Here is a 15,451-nt window from a genome sequence, read left to right on the forward strand (position 1 = left end):
CTTCATTTTCGTTGGTTTGTCAACATATCGTGCAACACGGATTCGCCTTCAGCAGAGCCTGTCGTAAGGTACACGAGATAAAGTAGCTCGTATGAGAATGTATTATTTGCACGCATACTTTTCCCGACTCTCACTGAACAGTGTACTCTGTAGGCTTCTTTTATATTCTTTGCGGACAGCGTAAGGAGTAATACGTTTCTATGCGATGTGTTTTGTACATACGAAATTGCGCGAAGAAGTTGTTTCTACTAAACAGGTTTGCTTTCTTCCCTTGAAGTCAATGAACTTGCTGCCAGTGCGTTGTACCACAGATGACCCCCCTCAATACCTGGGAAATTGCATTTTGAATCAGGGTCCAGCTTTTTTCAAAATCGGAGACTCTATGTTGCGGGTGGCTTTTGATTGATCCGCGCTAATATCACCTTAAGTTAGGCCTCGTACTATAAATGTGTGCCATAGCAGTGGCTTAATTTGATCTAGTGCTTGAAAAGCCATGGCAGAAGCTATTAAAGGAAATAGTAAAATGACAATGAAGGCCGAAAAACTTTTATTTATTAGAAAAATTAGGTTAATTATAAAACGACAGGATGGTGCGCATCATCAGCCTGTTGCGCCGCCTGCTACTGTCGCGTTGCTGCTTCATATTGATTTTTTGTCGTGTATGATTTTTCTGAAAAAAAAATTTCTTGCTGTCAAAGCTACCTCAACAAGGAGTACTCACAGAATGGTATGATTATGTTATAATTAAGAGGAGAAACGAGTGTTCAAATATCCATAGCCAGCTAAATATAAGTGATTATTAGGATATGACGAACGTAAAAAGGGTAATGCGAATGCAAACGTTTCAGCAGTAATATGATTCATTATATCACACTAGACCAACCGAATAACTTTTACTAGTTAGTTGGACAAAACTCTCTGTTAGTTTCAGTGATGCCAAAATAAAAAGAAAAATGAAAGGCATAGATAACAGGGCCGACTAAAGCACTTGCTCTTCAATTGTAACTCATGGTATATGATTAACCTAAGCTATGCCGGTAAACTGTTAATCGGATTGCATTCGTAGCGACTCTACAATTTCAATTACGGCGGCTACATTTAATGTCTCTTTTTTCGTCCAGTGACTTCAAAAGCGCCTCAGAAAGTCCAAACGTCGCCCTCAAGACGAATTAACCCAAATGCAGTTAGGATATGCGTAAGGATAAATTATTCTGCTCCGAGTAATTAATAGCTCATCGATTCACTTAGAACTGGGCCTGAATTCGATGCGCACACCTATCGAGCCTATCACTAAGTGAGTATATACAAGCTTATGCACAATTGGCCTCTCACTCTATCAAGTAGCTGTCCTTTACAACGAGTATGAGATCTGGACTTTCAGTGAAGATAACTAGTATGTTTGCGTATATATATATATATATATATATATATATATATATATATAATAAAAAAAATAATAAAATTCATAATAATCATAAATAAATTGATCGTTGAGTATCAACATATTTTATAATTTTTCTCCACTTACAATAATATTGATGCCCTTCCGGTCAAGTTTCACCCGCCGCGCCTAATACAGTGAAATACAATAACTGGACAATATTCCTTTTTATTGTCTCTGAGATCGATTTCGAGGATTTAAACACTGGTTGGTGACGCGTACTTTGGTAGTAAACAAATGTCTAAGTGACAATAAAGGCGCACTGTATTCTAGCGCGGGCACTGTTAATTAGCAGACGAAAACTGTGGACGAAAATTCCCCGCGAAATATTGTGTGGCGGTCTTGTGGAACGTTTACCTTATGTTGAGAAAACAATTGTATGTCATTACCGTCGTCTGCTAAGCTCACCATTTCGTAGTTTGGATGGCGCGTGACATTGCCGTACTCCTGTTGTGATAACAGGCGAGTGAGTGTCAGCACACCCAATAGCAAAGCATAGCCTTTGTGAAAGATAGTAGGATAAATAAAACACTAGATTCAATATGAGTCTACTTCAATTAGTTAAATTGAACACGATGACGAGAGAGTTATTGCAATGTATTCACATTTAGTGAGCGTTCCGTGCAGTTTCACGAATGGCGTTTTAATCATAGAATTTTGAATAGCCGTCAGGCTTTTTCAGATGTCAAAAATGGGGGCATAAGCGATTGTCACAAATAATTACATATGTGCAACGCATACTACTTTGCGACGCGCTCAGTATGTACGCTTTTATTGGCAGGCATAATTTGCCATGGCGTCGCCGACAATTAAATCAGGTCAAAACATTTATTATTTCACAGGTATCACGTGATAGCCTTGTCCTGGCTTTTTTTTTTTAACTAGTCCTTAGAATGAAGTAGGTTTATGAACCATTTCTTGAACGTCAATAGAGCATCGCACTCGACGTGCCTAAACGCAGTACAAAGTAGGCCCAGTATTGATTACACCTCGGAGCACATGTTATTTATTGGATGGGCAATTAAAATCTCTTTTCTATATATCCGTGACTAACTTTTGCAGCCACAAACATAAAAACTGGTCAACCGCATAAAGATTTCTGTAAGTAGGTTCATCTTTATAGTTTGTTTGTAATCTAAAAGTTTTGCGCAAGCATTTGTCCACTAGCGCCAACGGATTTTAGTTAATTTGCCGGCCCTATTTGTATTATACGATACTATTATTACCATAATGCGCGGTGGTTAACTATATCGAAAAGCACCCCCCAAGATACAATGATATTTTCGGAAACCTCTGTTTTAACTATTTTGGCTCACAATAGCACTACCACCTAATCCTTATGGCAAGACGCAGTCATCTCAATAATTAACATTTATGTTGTAGATCTTTGTATTTTAAGGCCCTGTAAGGTCTTCGCTTTACATTAAGACTAAGCTATTGATTCAATTGTTCTGGCGAAACATGCACGGATGTCGTAATCGAAGTAGTCATGCGTACGGCTCGCTCAGAATCAGTGGTATGATCAGTTACGATGCCTTTAGGATAAGTGCTTTTTCGTCCTGTTGGCCCCCGCATAAACGTTTCGATACGTGACGACGACAACAACAGATATATATATAGATTCATGTGGTAAACGCAAATCGCTTTGTGTACATATGTACCATATATATATATATATATATATATATGACTACCATATACGCTACGTGAAAGGTTTACGCGGACTGTTTACTGACCAGAGCTCAAAGTTATCGAAAAAATATGGAGGTAGTTACTCAACGTTTGGGGAGCACGTGCAGTGGCTACTGAAGGTCGTCATCGCCGCAGATGATGAAACGCAGGTGCTGGCGCTGCGTTGTCATAACCGATAACAGCAAAAAGCGGCAAGAGAAAGAGTGGTTTGTAGCGGAGCTCGTGATGAATTGAGTAAATCAGATTCTAATGCATGTATTTCGTTGCGCGAAATTTAAATATGGCCTTATTAATACAAATGTTATGCATATCTGCATTTGTCTCATCAGATTTTTCATAAATCCATTCTAGACCTTTTGCCCAGAACGGCGGTAAGGTCTGCCGCACGACCTTTGACAATCGGGCATAAGTTGCAGTTATAAAGGATTCTCACTATCTGTGAATTATGGAAAAAAGGAAATGCTAGTATGAGAGCAGTGCTTTGAATTAACTATCGAAAACTTAACATTCAGATATAACAATAAATAGCGTGCAGTTCGACTGACGTACACATTTAATGATGCCAGCTAAATATCTGGTCGAGAAATAAGCAACGAGACTATATTTAAATGAATGGAACTATTCGATAATGGACGAAACATCGACCGGATGTGTACATCGGAAGCGTGGTGGGCTTGGCAACACGATAGTGGGCACAAATTAAGCCGGATGTTGCACTCGGTAATGGCTTATCTGGCTGCCGAGTAAATGGGTCGAACCGTTGTATAGCAATTAGAAAGTTTCAATTTGAGAAACGTATGAGGCTTCTTTAGACAGGAACCGATCGTATTTATGCCAGACTTACTTCTGCCTAAAACTTACTAGCTGAGCATTGACAGAATGGCCAGTATCTTTATAGAGGACTTTGTCGCCTACGGCATTATTGATTGCACTGTTTAGTATCCGATTATATAGATCCACCAGCACTTAAAGCAATACAATAAAGATAGCATTCATTAGAGTAAGAGTTTTTGTTGTCGAAAGTGTGGGCGGCACAAAGGACACTTCTACCATGAGAACACGGGTCGGGTTAACCGATTGGCGTCAGGAAGGTCGTTGCTTTTAAAGGCGCAGGTAAGATTAGAATAGAAGTCTGAACAGCTAGGTAACTTACAACTAGGGCCCGACACATATATCCGTCGCACAGCAATAATCTGCAACAGCTGTTTACAGGTTTTTTTGCTCTGTAATTGAAAAGTAATTTCGCGCTCGAACATTATTAACTTTCCTACACATTACTTCAGTAAGAGAAGTTCGAAACATATATACAGATGCAACTCTTACGATGACGAATAATCGGTTTTTTGTCTGGCATTTTTTTATGAAATTTAAAAAAAGTTTTCATGTTTCCAACTTTGTTAAACATATAGCAAAATATCTGTATAGCGTATCAGTATAATTTTGCCGCAGCGGGTACTGTTTAAATCAAACTGAAAATGTTTAGCTATTACTACTTGGAAGCTTAAGGATGGCTTAAATTTGTCTTGATCAACACAGTTTGGTAGAATAGCTTCTTATAAATTAACGGTTATGGGACGAGACTATTTTTACAAGATATTTTCCTTCAGAAGGCGCGCTTTATGCCTCTGTAAGGATCATTTCGTTATCGCTGCTTTATCATTCATATCGCATCTTTACTAAAGATTCTCTAAAAAAAAAGATATAGTTTATTATACATAGGTAATAAAATCATTTTCTATAATATTAGCAGGCTGTTTGGAAGTGTTTGTCACTCCTTTGAGGTACTAATGTCTTTTCGTAGATCTATGCTTCTTTAATCAGTTCTTCGACGACTGCACAATCGGAACATATGATATGCACCTCCGAGGAAGAAGATGCAAAGTGGTCTTTTTCACTAAAATGAAATATCCCGTTTACGTAAAATAGCGTTTTCAAAAGTCTACCTTACAGCTAGTTAGCTCTTCCCTCAATAGACGTATGGTAATCAATACTGTAAAGAGAAAATTGTGCTTGTGAATGATGGCACGAACACAAGATACGAAGGATTCAACCAACGCCAAATGTCCTGCATCCCTTAATTCACCTATAACTGTTGGCCAATCGAACAAGGCCACCTGGAAATTTCGTATATGGTCAAACAAAATTCCCGCCCTCGAACTGAGTATTTTTTCGACATGCAAGGTGTCTTTCCCTGGTCTAATGATAGGTTGTGTGAGGCCAATGTCGATTAAAGAGCATTTTGAACAGTTATGGAAGAAACAAACAGTTGAGTTAGTATTAGGTCTTCTATTTTTTGCTTGCGATCACTGCTGCAACTATTTTGTGTATTTCAAATGCACTCAGGGGATCTTTTGCCGGAACACTTGTAGACATGTCAGTCGTTATTACGTCTTCATCTGAAAAACAGATTGATTTTCAGTCTTTAATTCTTCGATCTTGGAATTGTTTAGCCAATTTGAAAGGCGCATATTTGTGCATGGAGACCTTTGGCTGGTTTACGACAGCTAAAGTCACTCATCTCGATACAGCGTCAACACAAAGACAGTGACGCCGCTCCTTGGTACCTTATGACGCGGTTGATGAACCGCTACAAATCGGTCCTTCGTAGCGCGGTCGGTATGATTCTCCCTGCCTGCCTGCCCTGTGCTATCTTTTTTCCTATTTCTTTTGTTGTTGTTGTTGTTGTTTCCTATCGTTTCCTAAAGGCACCGTATCCTTTATCTTCTGGGGGTACATTATCAACTACACACTTCAATGTTCCGACCCACTCAGTAGTTTCTCTTCGTAACGACTTTTTTATAAGTGTCCTTCCATGAAGTTGTTCTGTTATTCCCGTTATTTGTTCATGCATAGTGATCAAGGTACAGAAAAATTTATTTAAAAAAATCTGTGGTCGCAGTGACGTCGTTGCCACCAAATAGATGAGGGTAATGGTAATTATATCTCAAAATATATTCATTTCTCCATGAGTGGAAGGAGACGACGCCGATGGCCATCGTGCATAATGGGTTGCACTATGCAGCCATCGTACACGTAATACGTCCTAGTAAGTGCTCCTCTTTCGACAGCAGTTTAGAAACAGTGACAGTGTTGTCACAAGCGGTATCAGTCGAATGTGGAGGGAAGCAGGTTTTACGTAGAACAGATACAAATCTTCTGCCCGGGTATCTTCGATTATGTGTAATTTCTAGGTGGCATTATTTGATTGCCCAACAACCGTACGTATGTACCCTTTACTTTCGATTACTATGTTACGTAAGTATATTATCTCTACGAGCGGTGCAGACTCTACGTAAAGCAGTGTAAAATTTCGGCAATGAAATAACAAACTCTAATATAGGCCAATCAAAGGCCCCAATGTATTCGTGACTTAAAAATACAAAAATTATTTGCATCGTACATTTATTCAGCGTACATTGAAAATAGCCTCGCGTACCTATACTATTCGGCGATGGTTTTGCGTTTTAACACAAACCCAGATTCTTGTAGCGAACGGCAGGTGAACGACATTTCTTCCGGTGCATTCCCTCTGTTTGCTCGTTTTCTGGACGGAGCTCTCACGTTCCATTGCCGCGGTCGCTGCATCCGACACTATAGCATTTAGACAGAAAAAACCGTGCTAGTATGGCCAGCCCACGCCCTCTTACGCGCACAAACAAGCGTTGTATGTATTCTGTCGGGTTATAGTAGTACCACATGTTCATGCAGATAACTACTGACCACTGATTCCGTGGCCCGCTTGGTCGCTCGGCTGTTTGATTGATTGGATAGTCTACTTGTTTGCTCCTGGTCGAGTGTCTGTCTTGGCTGTACGACGACGACGACAACGATGACGACACGCTATGAGCGGAAATGGCTCCGGAAGTGCTTCTGCTAAATATACCCCCTTGTACCCGAGTCGTATCTGGAGCATGCAAGTCCATGCTGGTCGCATATTATCAGTGAATTACAAGCGTGCCGGGACGGCAAAGTGCCTTACACTGGCGATATTCTATCTTTGCCGATGCACACATGAATCTTCGCTTCTGTTAGGACTACTATATTAAATATGCGCTGTGTGATTTTTCTGGTTGCACGATAATCCCATCACTGCAAAATTTCTGCAGTTGCTGGCCAGAAATGTGGCATCCTTCCATTGTAACTAAATTAACGCCATTAACCGAGTTCTGCAGAAACCGAAGCAGATGATAGTCTGATGGTGTAAGATCCACACTATACGGCGGATGCAAAATTTCCGTTTAATTTTTACCAGGCGGCTAAGATGAAAATTGTCGAGCGTTGTAATGGCAAAAGACGATACGTTTTTTGTCACAAATTGCGCATTTTTATCGTCGTTCGTAATCCATTTTTTATCACCAACTTAAAAATGACTTAATGTCTTTGCGTTTGTGGAAAGTTTTACAAATAAAAACATGGTCGAGTAACTTGTTTTGCATCAACCCCTGTCATATCGAAACACTGAATGGCCTGCTTTCTTCAAGTGTTTTAAAATCGTTTAGTGATGCACGTTTAATTTCTTAGCAGTGCTGTAGCCGCTTCCGTACCGGTCGTGCATCATTTTTTTCTGTAACTGGTAGATCAGTGCGGCGGGCATTGTTGATATCGAATAAAATATTTAGGTCGTTCCTTTCAATAACATATCTTGCCTACAAACAGTACAGCTTTCTTCATTTGGCAACACAATAAAATGGTAAAATATAGCGAATCTTTGCAGAAATTTGACATATCAGTTGAAGTCCGACTCCAATTCTAGTGCATATACAACTGTTAAACTTGAACTTTGAAACAATGTCGACTCAACGGGACTTACCTATGATGTTACCTGAAATAGGTGATTTTAATTGCCATCTAGCTGGAAAAACGAGCTATTTTTAATTGTTATGTAGATAAAACTCGATGATAGCGTAAGCAAGAAAACTTCTAGCTGGTCTCTGCAATTGTTATGTAGATACGCGCGTTCATAACACTGTCTAGCGTTAGTAGTAGTAGTAGTAGTATATAGTTAACTAAAACGCTTTATATGTTTATCTATATTTTACTTGCATTTACTAGTATTCTTTGCCGTTGTGCGTTTTCATTTTTCTGACGTAGATTCCTTCCAGAGGAACGAAAAGCGACTTATCTATTAGCCCCCAGTGTGATCTTGAACACAACCACTAGCCTTTCCTTTTAGAGGATTTTACGACGTATGAATTTAGCACGAGCAGCTTTATTGAGCCGCGAAGGGTTCGAATCGCGCGAATATAGCCGCCGAGTAGTGGCTAGACAGGCGAAATAGCAAACAAAAAGATTTTTACAACTCCACCAGTGAATAACGGCTCGCGTCTACGACCTGGGGTCATGGCACTGGGCGAAGAGTTTGGCTAAAGCTTGATGAGGGCCACCCTCAACGAAGAAACGTTCCGAACTCGTGAAATTCGGCCTTCTACTTGGCCGCTGTAAAATTGTCACTGCAACGCCTTCAGGAAAAGAGAAAGGAACGTATAAGCTTTATCTCGTGGCAACACGTTTTGGTTTCTTTTTGTGATGCGCGTGCTCCTTCGACGTACGCCTAGAAGCTGAAAAAAATCAGGAGCCTACACAAGACAGAAGAATAAATTTCCATCACTGACACCGCCGTGACGCCTGGTAGAAAATAACAACAAATAACTGACGAAGCAAAATAATGGACGCTTGCGCTGTTTTCTTTTGTACTATATCGGCACAAATCTGAAAAGTGTATTGTGAGGAGTTCGCTTTCACTCCCTAAGAATGAAGCTAAGATGGATTTGAAGCATACATGCGCAACAGATTATTTTCGAAATGGGCGGGTTTCTAGTAAATCACTTTGCGAGGCACCTCGTGTACTACAAGACTCGCCGTTGAAACGTTCAGAGGTGGCTGAATGAAGCTGTTACATAAGGTCGAGGTTTTTGGACACTCTCAGCGTTAGCATATAGAATATTTTATAAAATATTCACAATCACTATGAAATGTCACCCTCAGATATTCTGCCTTGCTCTTCAAAAAATTAGAGCCTACCCGAGTAACAAAGTTCAACTCGCTTGTTCATTTTTTTGTATTTGCCAATTGTTTGACCTACTTTATAAATGCTATACGAAACACTTCTAAGTGTAGCATTATTATTATTAGTGGGATTTTATTCCCGATAACCAAACAAGACTTATCGTCTAACAACATTTTGTATAGTATCGTATACTAGACCACGCTCAAATGCACACGTTAAGCCGCCCATCGAGGTTCCCAATGGATTCTTGCTGTGTGTAACTATTACAAAAAAAGTGACGGGGTTACCCTAATCTGAATATTAAATCCAGACTCTTCCCATGTACATCCTATTAGAAATGTACGAGTTACACACATATGCCGATTGCGAAGTTTAAGTTCAGCGTCGTATCAAGCGAGCAAATGGACACGGCCGCGAGCGTCGGTATCCTGTACCGGTTCTATAGAGTAGTTCCTAACAATTATTATATCCAAAAGCAGTATTTCTAATTTATACACTCATTTCTGATTTTATGTTATAGATCTGTATGTATATAGTCAGGAGTAAACTTTCCCTGTATGAACCGTATCGAACAAAAATAGACCGTTATCAAACAAACGAATTAGCATAGTACGGTGAGCAATAGGCAGTAATTTATTTTCGATGGGAGGTAGAAGACAAAGTATCCTATTTGCGTATAGTTAAATTGTGCAGGTAGAGAGCTATTACGATATGTACCGCGAGAAAAAATATTGAATCACATATGATTAAAAAACGTATGTGGGAAAACCGAAAAAATAATAGAATTTTTCTATTTAATGCTATTCGCCGTGGGCAAAGAGGTGGTACATGTTGTTTATTTGGCTGCTAGGACTTCAGAAGCCTGCACCTGTCACTAGTCAAAGTTCGGCGCGTCCGTGAATAGGTTTCCAGGGAAAATGGCCATGTTGTGCAAGTATTAAAAATCGCTCATTGGAGACATTCTGAATAGCATATGATGCAGTGTTTATTCATTAGATACAAGGTTCAATTTCTTTCTATAGTTTTCTTTAAAAAAAATTAATGCCTCGAAATTGGTATTGAAGTATTGGTTCTAGACAAAAGAAGAACTCGCAACGATAGAGTATGAGATTCAATTTTCCCACCACACGACGGGGCCCTCGTTACACGCACGCGGAGGCCCAGAGACCCACTTGAGCTAACATTAAGCTAAACACGTTGTTCGGGTAAAAAACTAGTCCTAATGCTTTCATTCAACTTACTATTGTACTTCAAGGTGGCTTTAGAAAAAGTGAGGGCTGTTCATGACAAAGTTACTGCGATCCCTTACTGCACCTCTACTTACTTCTATAGTGAACGCTTTAACTCTTGATAGGTTTGGATACAGGATTTTCGACAACATTCCTTCAACTTGAAATAAATGACCGAAACTGGGACGTGGAGTTTTATTACAGCCAGCTTCTACTCAGAAAAACCCCCACACTACCTCAACGTGTCCTAAACGACTGGTCCATTCACAAAGTCATTGAATCAGCCTAAGTCTGGCACCTTAATTCGCCCTATCTCTCTGAAGGACTACGCCATATTGCGCTTCAGGAGAGAACGGCAACGTAGACTAGGTTTTAACGATTAGGGAACAACAATTCCCAGCACTAACGACAATCAATCAAAAGTGGTAGATTAACATCTATAGAGCTAGCGTATTCAGCGCATGGCTGAAGTAGCATCTGAGGCACATACTATGCTGACCGAAAGCCCGACAGTGGGGCTTTCCTTTGAAAAGTCTGATTAAATTAAAAATTTAATAATATAAAAGTTTCACGAGAACACAAACAGCCACACTAATAAATTATTTTAGCGCGATATTATTAGGGCGGCCACTTTTATCCATCGCTTAGATGTATCATGGTTTTTGCCGCATAAACACAGCAGAACATGTTATAAAAAAAGCAGACTGATAATCTTCTCAGCTACAACACACGGTTGTTATTCACTGTTTGATAGATTGATATGCTTGCAACATCATGATGATCATAAAGGTCGAGGCGCGACCTATTAAAAGAAATCAAAGCAAACAAAAAAAAAAACAGACTGCAGACTAATTTATAAGAACTGTGTGTGAATTTAAGCTTGCTTGCTTGTTTGCTTTCGTATCTAATCAGGTACGTCGACACTTCGGACAAGAAACGAACGCAACGTTGTACGATAGTGGAGCTAATAATACGGTCTGTTACGATAAGCCTATAGCGATATATTAGCGCCGAGTACCTCGTACCAGAATTGAACTAATGATATATCGACCATGACAAAAAATCATCGTTAGATCCATAACCGTATCGTCAGATGTTGATGTTAATTGCTTAATCGTCATCGTGCCCCCAGGTCGTTTATTGATGTGACGTTTTTTTTGCCCCTTAACAATTGATAGAGAACTGCATAAGTAATTAGATGCTCCTGGTTTTTGGTTGACTTTTCTGAAGACCCGGTGATATGATTTTTACCATCTTTCTAAATGACAAATATTATATCTGAATTGTGTCCATTTAATGTAAAAAGTGTCTTGTCAATTTCAAATAGTAATTTTTAGTTTTCGTCTGAAATTTAGCGAGGCTGTTTGATTTCGTAATTAACAATAATGGAAGTTTGATCCACGCTGTTACAGCCGACGTTCTTACGTTCGGCAAACACAGTTCTACCTTTAGGGCTAACTAGCGTCCCGCCCGATTATGCCGAAGATTTAAACTGTAGGACTGCAATTCCGAAAGAGTAGGCCAAATCGGCAGACGGCTATTTGAAAACACGGCTCACTGTATGATGCTCGAATAAGTTGTATGCGTTGAATATGTTACGCTTGACGGAAGTTTTTTCCAGTTGAGCTTAACCGGCTGCTCCAAGCGTAGCTTAAAAAACGACTAGACGATCCTTTTCCAAGTACCATCTCTGCAGTATAGTTATGCAACGCAAGTTCAATCGGCACTTACATCGCAAAGACAGAAGCAGCGTCTCTATGTCACTTTGCCCTTAGACGTGAGATAAGTGACGTTCTGGTCATTTCACATCTATCTGCAATGGTAGATCTAAGACGGGTGCCGACAAGGTCACGTTTATAGATTAATTACCTATAACAACTTTACCGTCATTCATTTGGATGTTTGACTGAGTGGACTTAAAAGGGTGTTTGCATCTTGAATACGCTTAATGCTAGCTGAAGCGAAAGAAATACCCTTATGGCATTGTTTAGGCCCTTATACATGCTGACAACTGCCTCCGCTCTTTTGTTGTTTTTTATTCAGAATAGAAGGGCCATATGATCAGCGAGCCAGCCTGCCGTGGGAATAGTTATAGAAAGTAAAAATTTTTCTCACACAATATAGAACTAAAAAGACATCTGAACGGTGCTCTGGTAGTGTTTACTGACATCCAGAAAAACCGTTTGCTATTTGCTGTTGCACAATTCTATTGCACAAAGAAAGTAAAAGAGCCCATCTAAAAGAACCCTCGCCTACTCCGAGGAAGACGTTGATAAAGGGGTTACCACTTTCGATTCTACAACGAACGAGCTCCACTAAATCACTGGATTCTTGACCACCATGATGCTTATGAGAACTGTGGATCAATAAATGTTACACAGGTGTGTGTGTATATATATATAATCGCTATTGCCGAAATAACCGATGTTACGTCTTCAAATAGCACTTTATCGTTCCCGCTTGCTTGACTAGTAGCGCCGGATCAATAAACCGCAAAGGAAGAGAAGATGAATGACAGGGCAGAAAATTTGCAGAAATATTGTGACTGATACCGCATCTGCTATACCCTTTGACCTGCAAAGAGACGGGCTAATCAGAATTTGTCTGATAAGCGATTTTTTCTATTGTATTTAGTCCAAACATCTGCCACAGCAATTAACGAGATCCCCACGTAACTCTTTCAACTTGGAAACATTTCTATTTAAAAAAAAGCAGATCTTCTCTCTATGATCTTTGTCAATATCCAGACCCGAAAATCTCGAAATCTGGTTTGCCCACGTTAGATTTTGATGAAAAGCATTTGCAAACAGATCTGTCGCAACGCTTATGCCCATTGGGAACTTTAAAGATTCACCAATGGTTTCGCTGTGCGCGAGCAAAGGGAGTGATCAAACGCTGGCAGAGGTTCTTAAGGCACTATGCTATCAAACACAGTATTTTGCGATTCCCGCGTCGACGTCTGACTAAAAGAGCTTTTTACATTTATATCGAAAATTTTTCATTTCCAGAAATCCTCTTGATAAATTTGGGCCACTGCAAGGTTCACACCAATGCCCGAACGCCACCACCATCCACTGTTCTCTAGTCACCAACATTGGTCAAACCCATAAGCGAGTAGCCTTCTGTTTTAGTATGTTGAAACAAAAATTCAAAGGTTATGAATTCAGAGATATATCTAACATATTTAATTGCAGAGCAAATTGTAAAATTGACACGTTTATGTCTGTTACTGTCGGCTAACACTAATGGCACGTACATTTACGTGCAATAGTGATCATTCGCGATATATCGTACACCTAAGCTGTTGCCTGACTGGCTAAGAAAAAAGTTTACATGAAAATACTACTTCGCTGTAAGCGACAGGTGCCGAGAGCCCGCCAGGTATCCATTGTGATCATATTCGGCATAGACTGCGCTGTTTCCCTTAGAACTTTCAGTTGATTTTGGTGCATCCAACCAATGTAACTAATCTATGTTTCTTTTCATGGTTGACTTCGATAAGCTTCAATAATGGCCTCTCAAGAAGAATGTTAAATTAGTAAAACGAATGTAAAAGTCATAGTTCCTGTGTATATACCAAGACCAGCAATTGCTTTCCTTTCTAATTGTTCTATTTAACGTGGGTACACTTGATCCACGGGTCTTCTTTTACTACTAGGACAAGGTCATAACAGTACAATGATGTGCCTTATACGTGGGGCGGGCACGCGTGACTAAATTTTTTATATATATAAGTTAGGGTAGCTAAGGCGGTGTTTCGTTCATTCTACACGACACATAATGAATTCGCTCTATATTTTATGAATCGTTAGGCTTATCTGCAAGCATCCCGTCCAATTGAGAATGCTTGTCACGCGTTGTCGCAGTGTGGCTCGTTTACTACAAAATACAAAATGTCAATCCAGAGCATACTACGGGAACAATCGGTAACGTACGACACAACCAACACTGACATAGAATCTAATCATGTAATTGCCTTTATCTGAATAGTGCATATACTTTTTTGGTACGTATCTGTGTCTACTGATCGATTTGATCCGCTTTTATTTGTTAACTTCTCCGGATCAAAGACCACGCTCTGATCAATGTGAGCTAGCATCTTTATCAGCTAATTAGAGTTCTGGTAAAACCTCTGCTGATTACGACGTAGTAATAGTTAAACTGAAGCGATCTGTGCGCCGAAAAAACTTCTCTGTTTTTAGATATCGTGCTGTTATACTAATGAAATTATTACATCAACCACAAAGCCTTAGGTTCTATTAATAATAGTCCTATAATAGTCTTAGGTTTAGCTAAGTAAATAAAAGCGTAAGTGTAGCCACGCAGAAATTGCACTTACGGTGGAAGCCGGGCACGGAAATTTGCCATTAAATACATGCCTATAAAGTTTTTTTTAATTATATTTTGAGCTTATAGTAATAATTAATTTGGAACAACGTTTGCAAAATTCTCTCATCTGTGTCTACGGCAGCAGTAGTGAAGTCCTATGGCGTTGGCAGAGGTGTGCAATGCGGCGCACGATCCACAAAACAGAATTCCGTGAATCGCGAAAGAGATCTATGCAAATGACAGCACTCGCTATATCGGTGATCTGCTAGGAGTAGCACTGTTTTCTGTAGCAACACAAGAGCAAAACTTTCACTTATTTAAATATGCCCAATGGAGTATGGTAACTCACTATGGCTTCACCGCATTTAGAAGCAGTCTTGATATGTTTAGAGAAAGAAGTTGCGGTCCAATATATTATGGTGGCGAAATTCAGTCACCGCTCGAACCTAGTAGCACACATTTACTCTGTCCAATATCAGATGAAAAAAAATTCACTGTTAAGTTCTTTTTTTTTGTATCATAGTTTGCTGCGTATCAGTTTGCTGAGCTAGCCTCTTCTATAAAGCATGACAGAGTACTGAGCTGATGTCTTTGAAAAGGAAACTTAGGAGAATTGAAATAAAGGTTCGTGCACCTGCGTATAACACCCGGGTTATCTCCTTTCGTTATATGAAACATACAGTAGGTAACGCGTTCAAATCTCCTTTGCTGCTTTTTTGCTATATTTTTCTCATTTTTTTTCCTGCTTTCAGT

The 15,451-nt window shown here is 39.6% G+C and overlaps 1 long non-coding RNA gene across 1 annotated transcript; it reads right to left on the reverse strand.

Moving 5' to 3' along the window:
* Nucleotides 1-530: 530 nt before the first annotated feature.
* Nucleotides 531-1,732, reverse strand: LOC111269820 (uncharacterized). The gene is made up of 2 exons (XR_002685952.2): nucleotides 1,529-1,732; nucleotides 531-670 (listed from the first exon to the last, which is right to left on the reverse strand). It is a non-coding gene; the product is annotated as an uncharacterized LOC111269820 (long non-coding RNA).
* Nucleotides 1,733-15,451: the final 13,719 nt, after the last annotated feature.

This window comes from Varroa jacobsoni, unplaced genomic scaffold (assembly GCF_002532875.2).
Source record: "Varroa jacobsoni isolate VJ856 unplaced genomic scaffold, vjacob_1.0 scaffold_153, whole genome shotgun sequence".
Taxonomy (NCBI): Eukaryota; Metazoa; Arthropoda; class Arachnida; order Mesostigmata; family Varroidae; genus Varroa; species Varroa jacobsoni.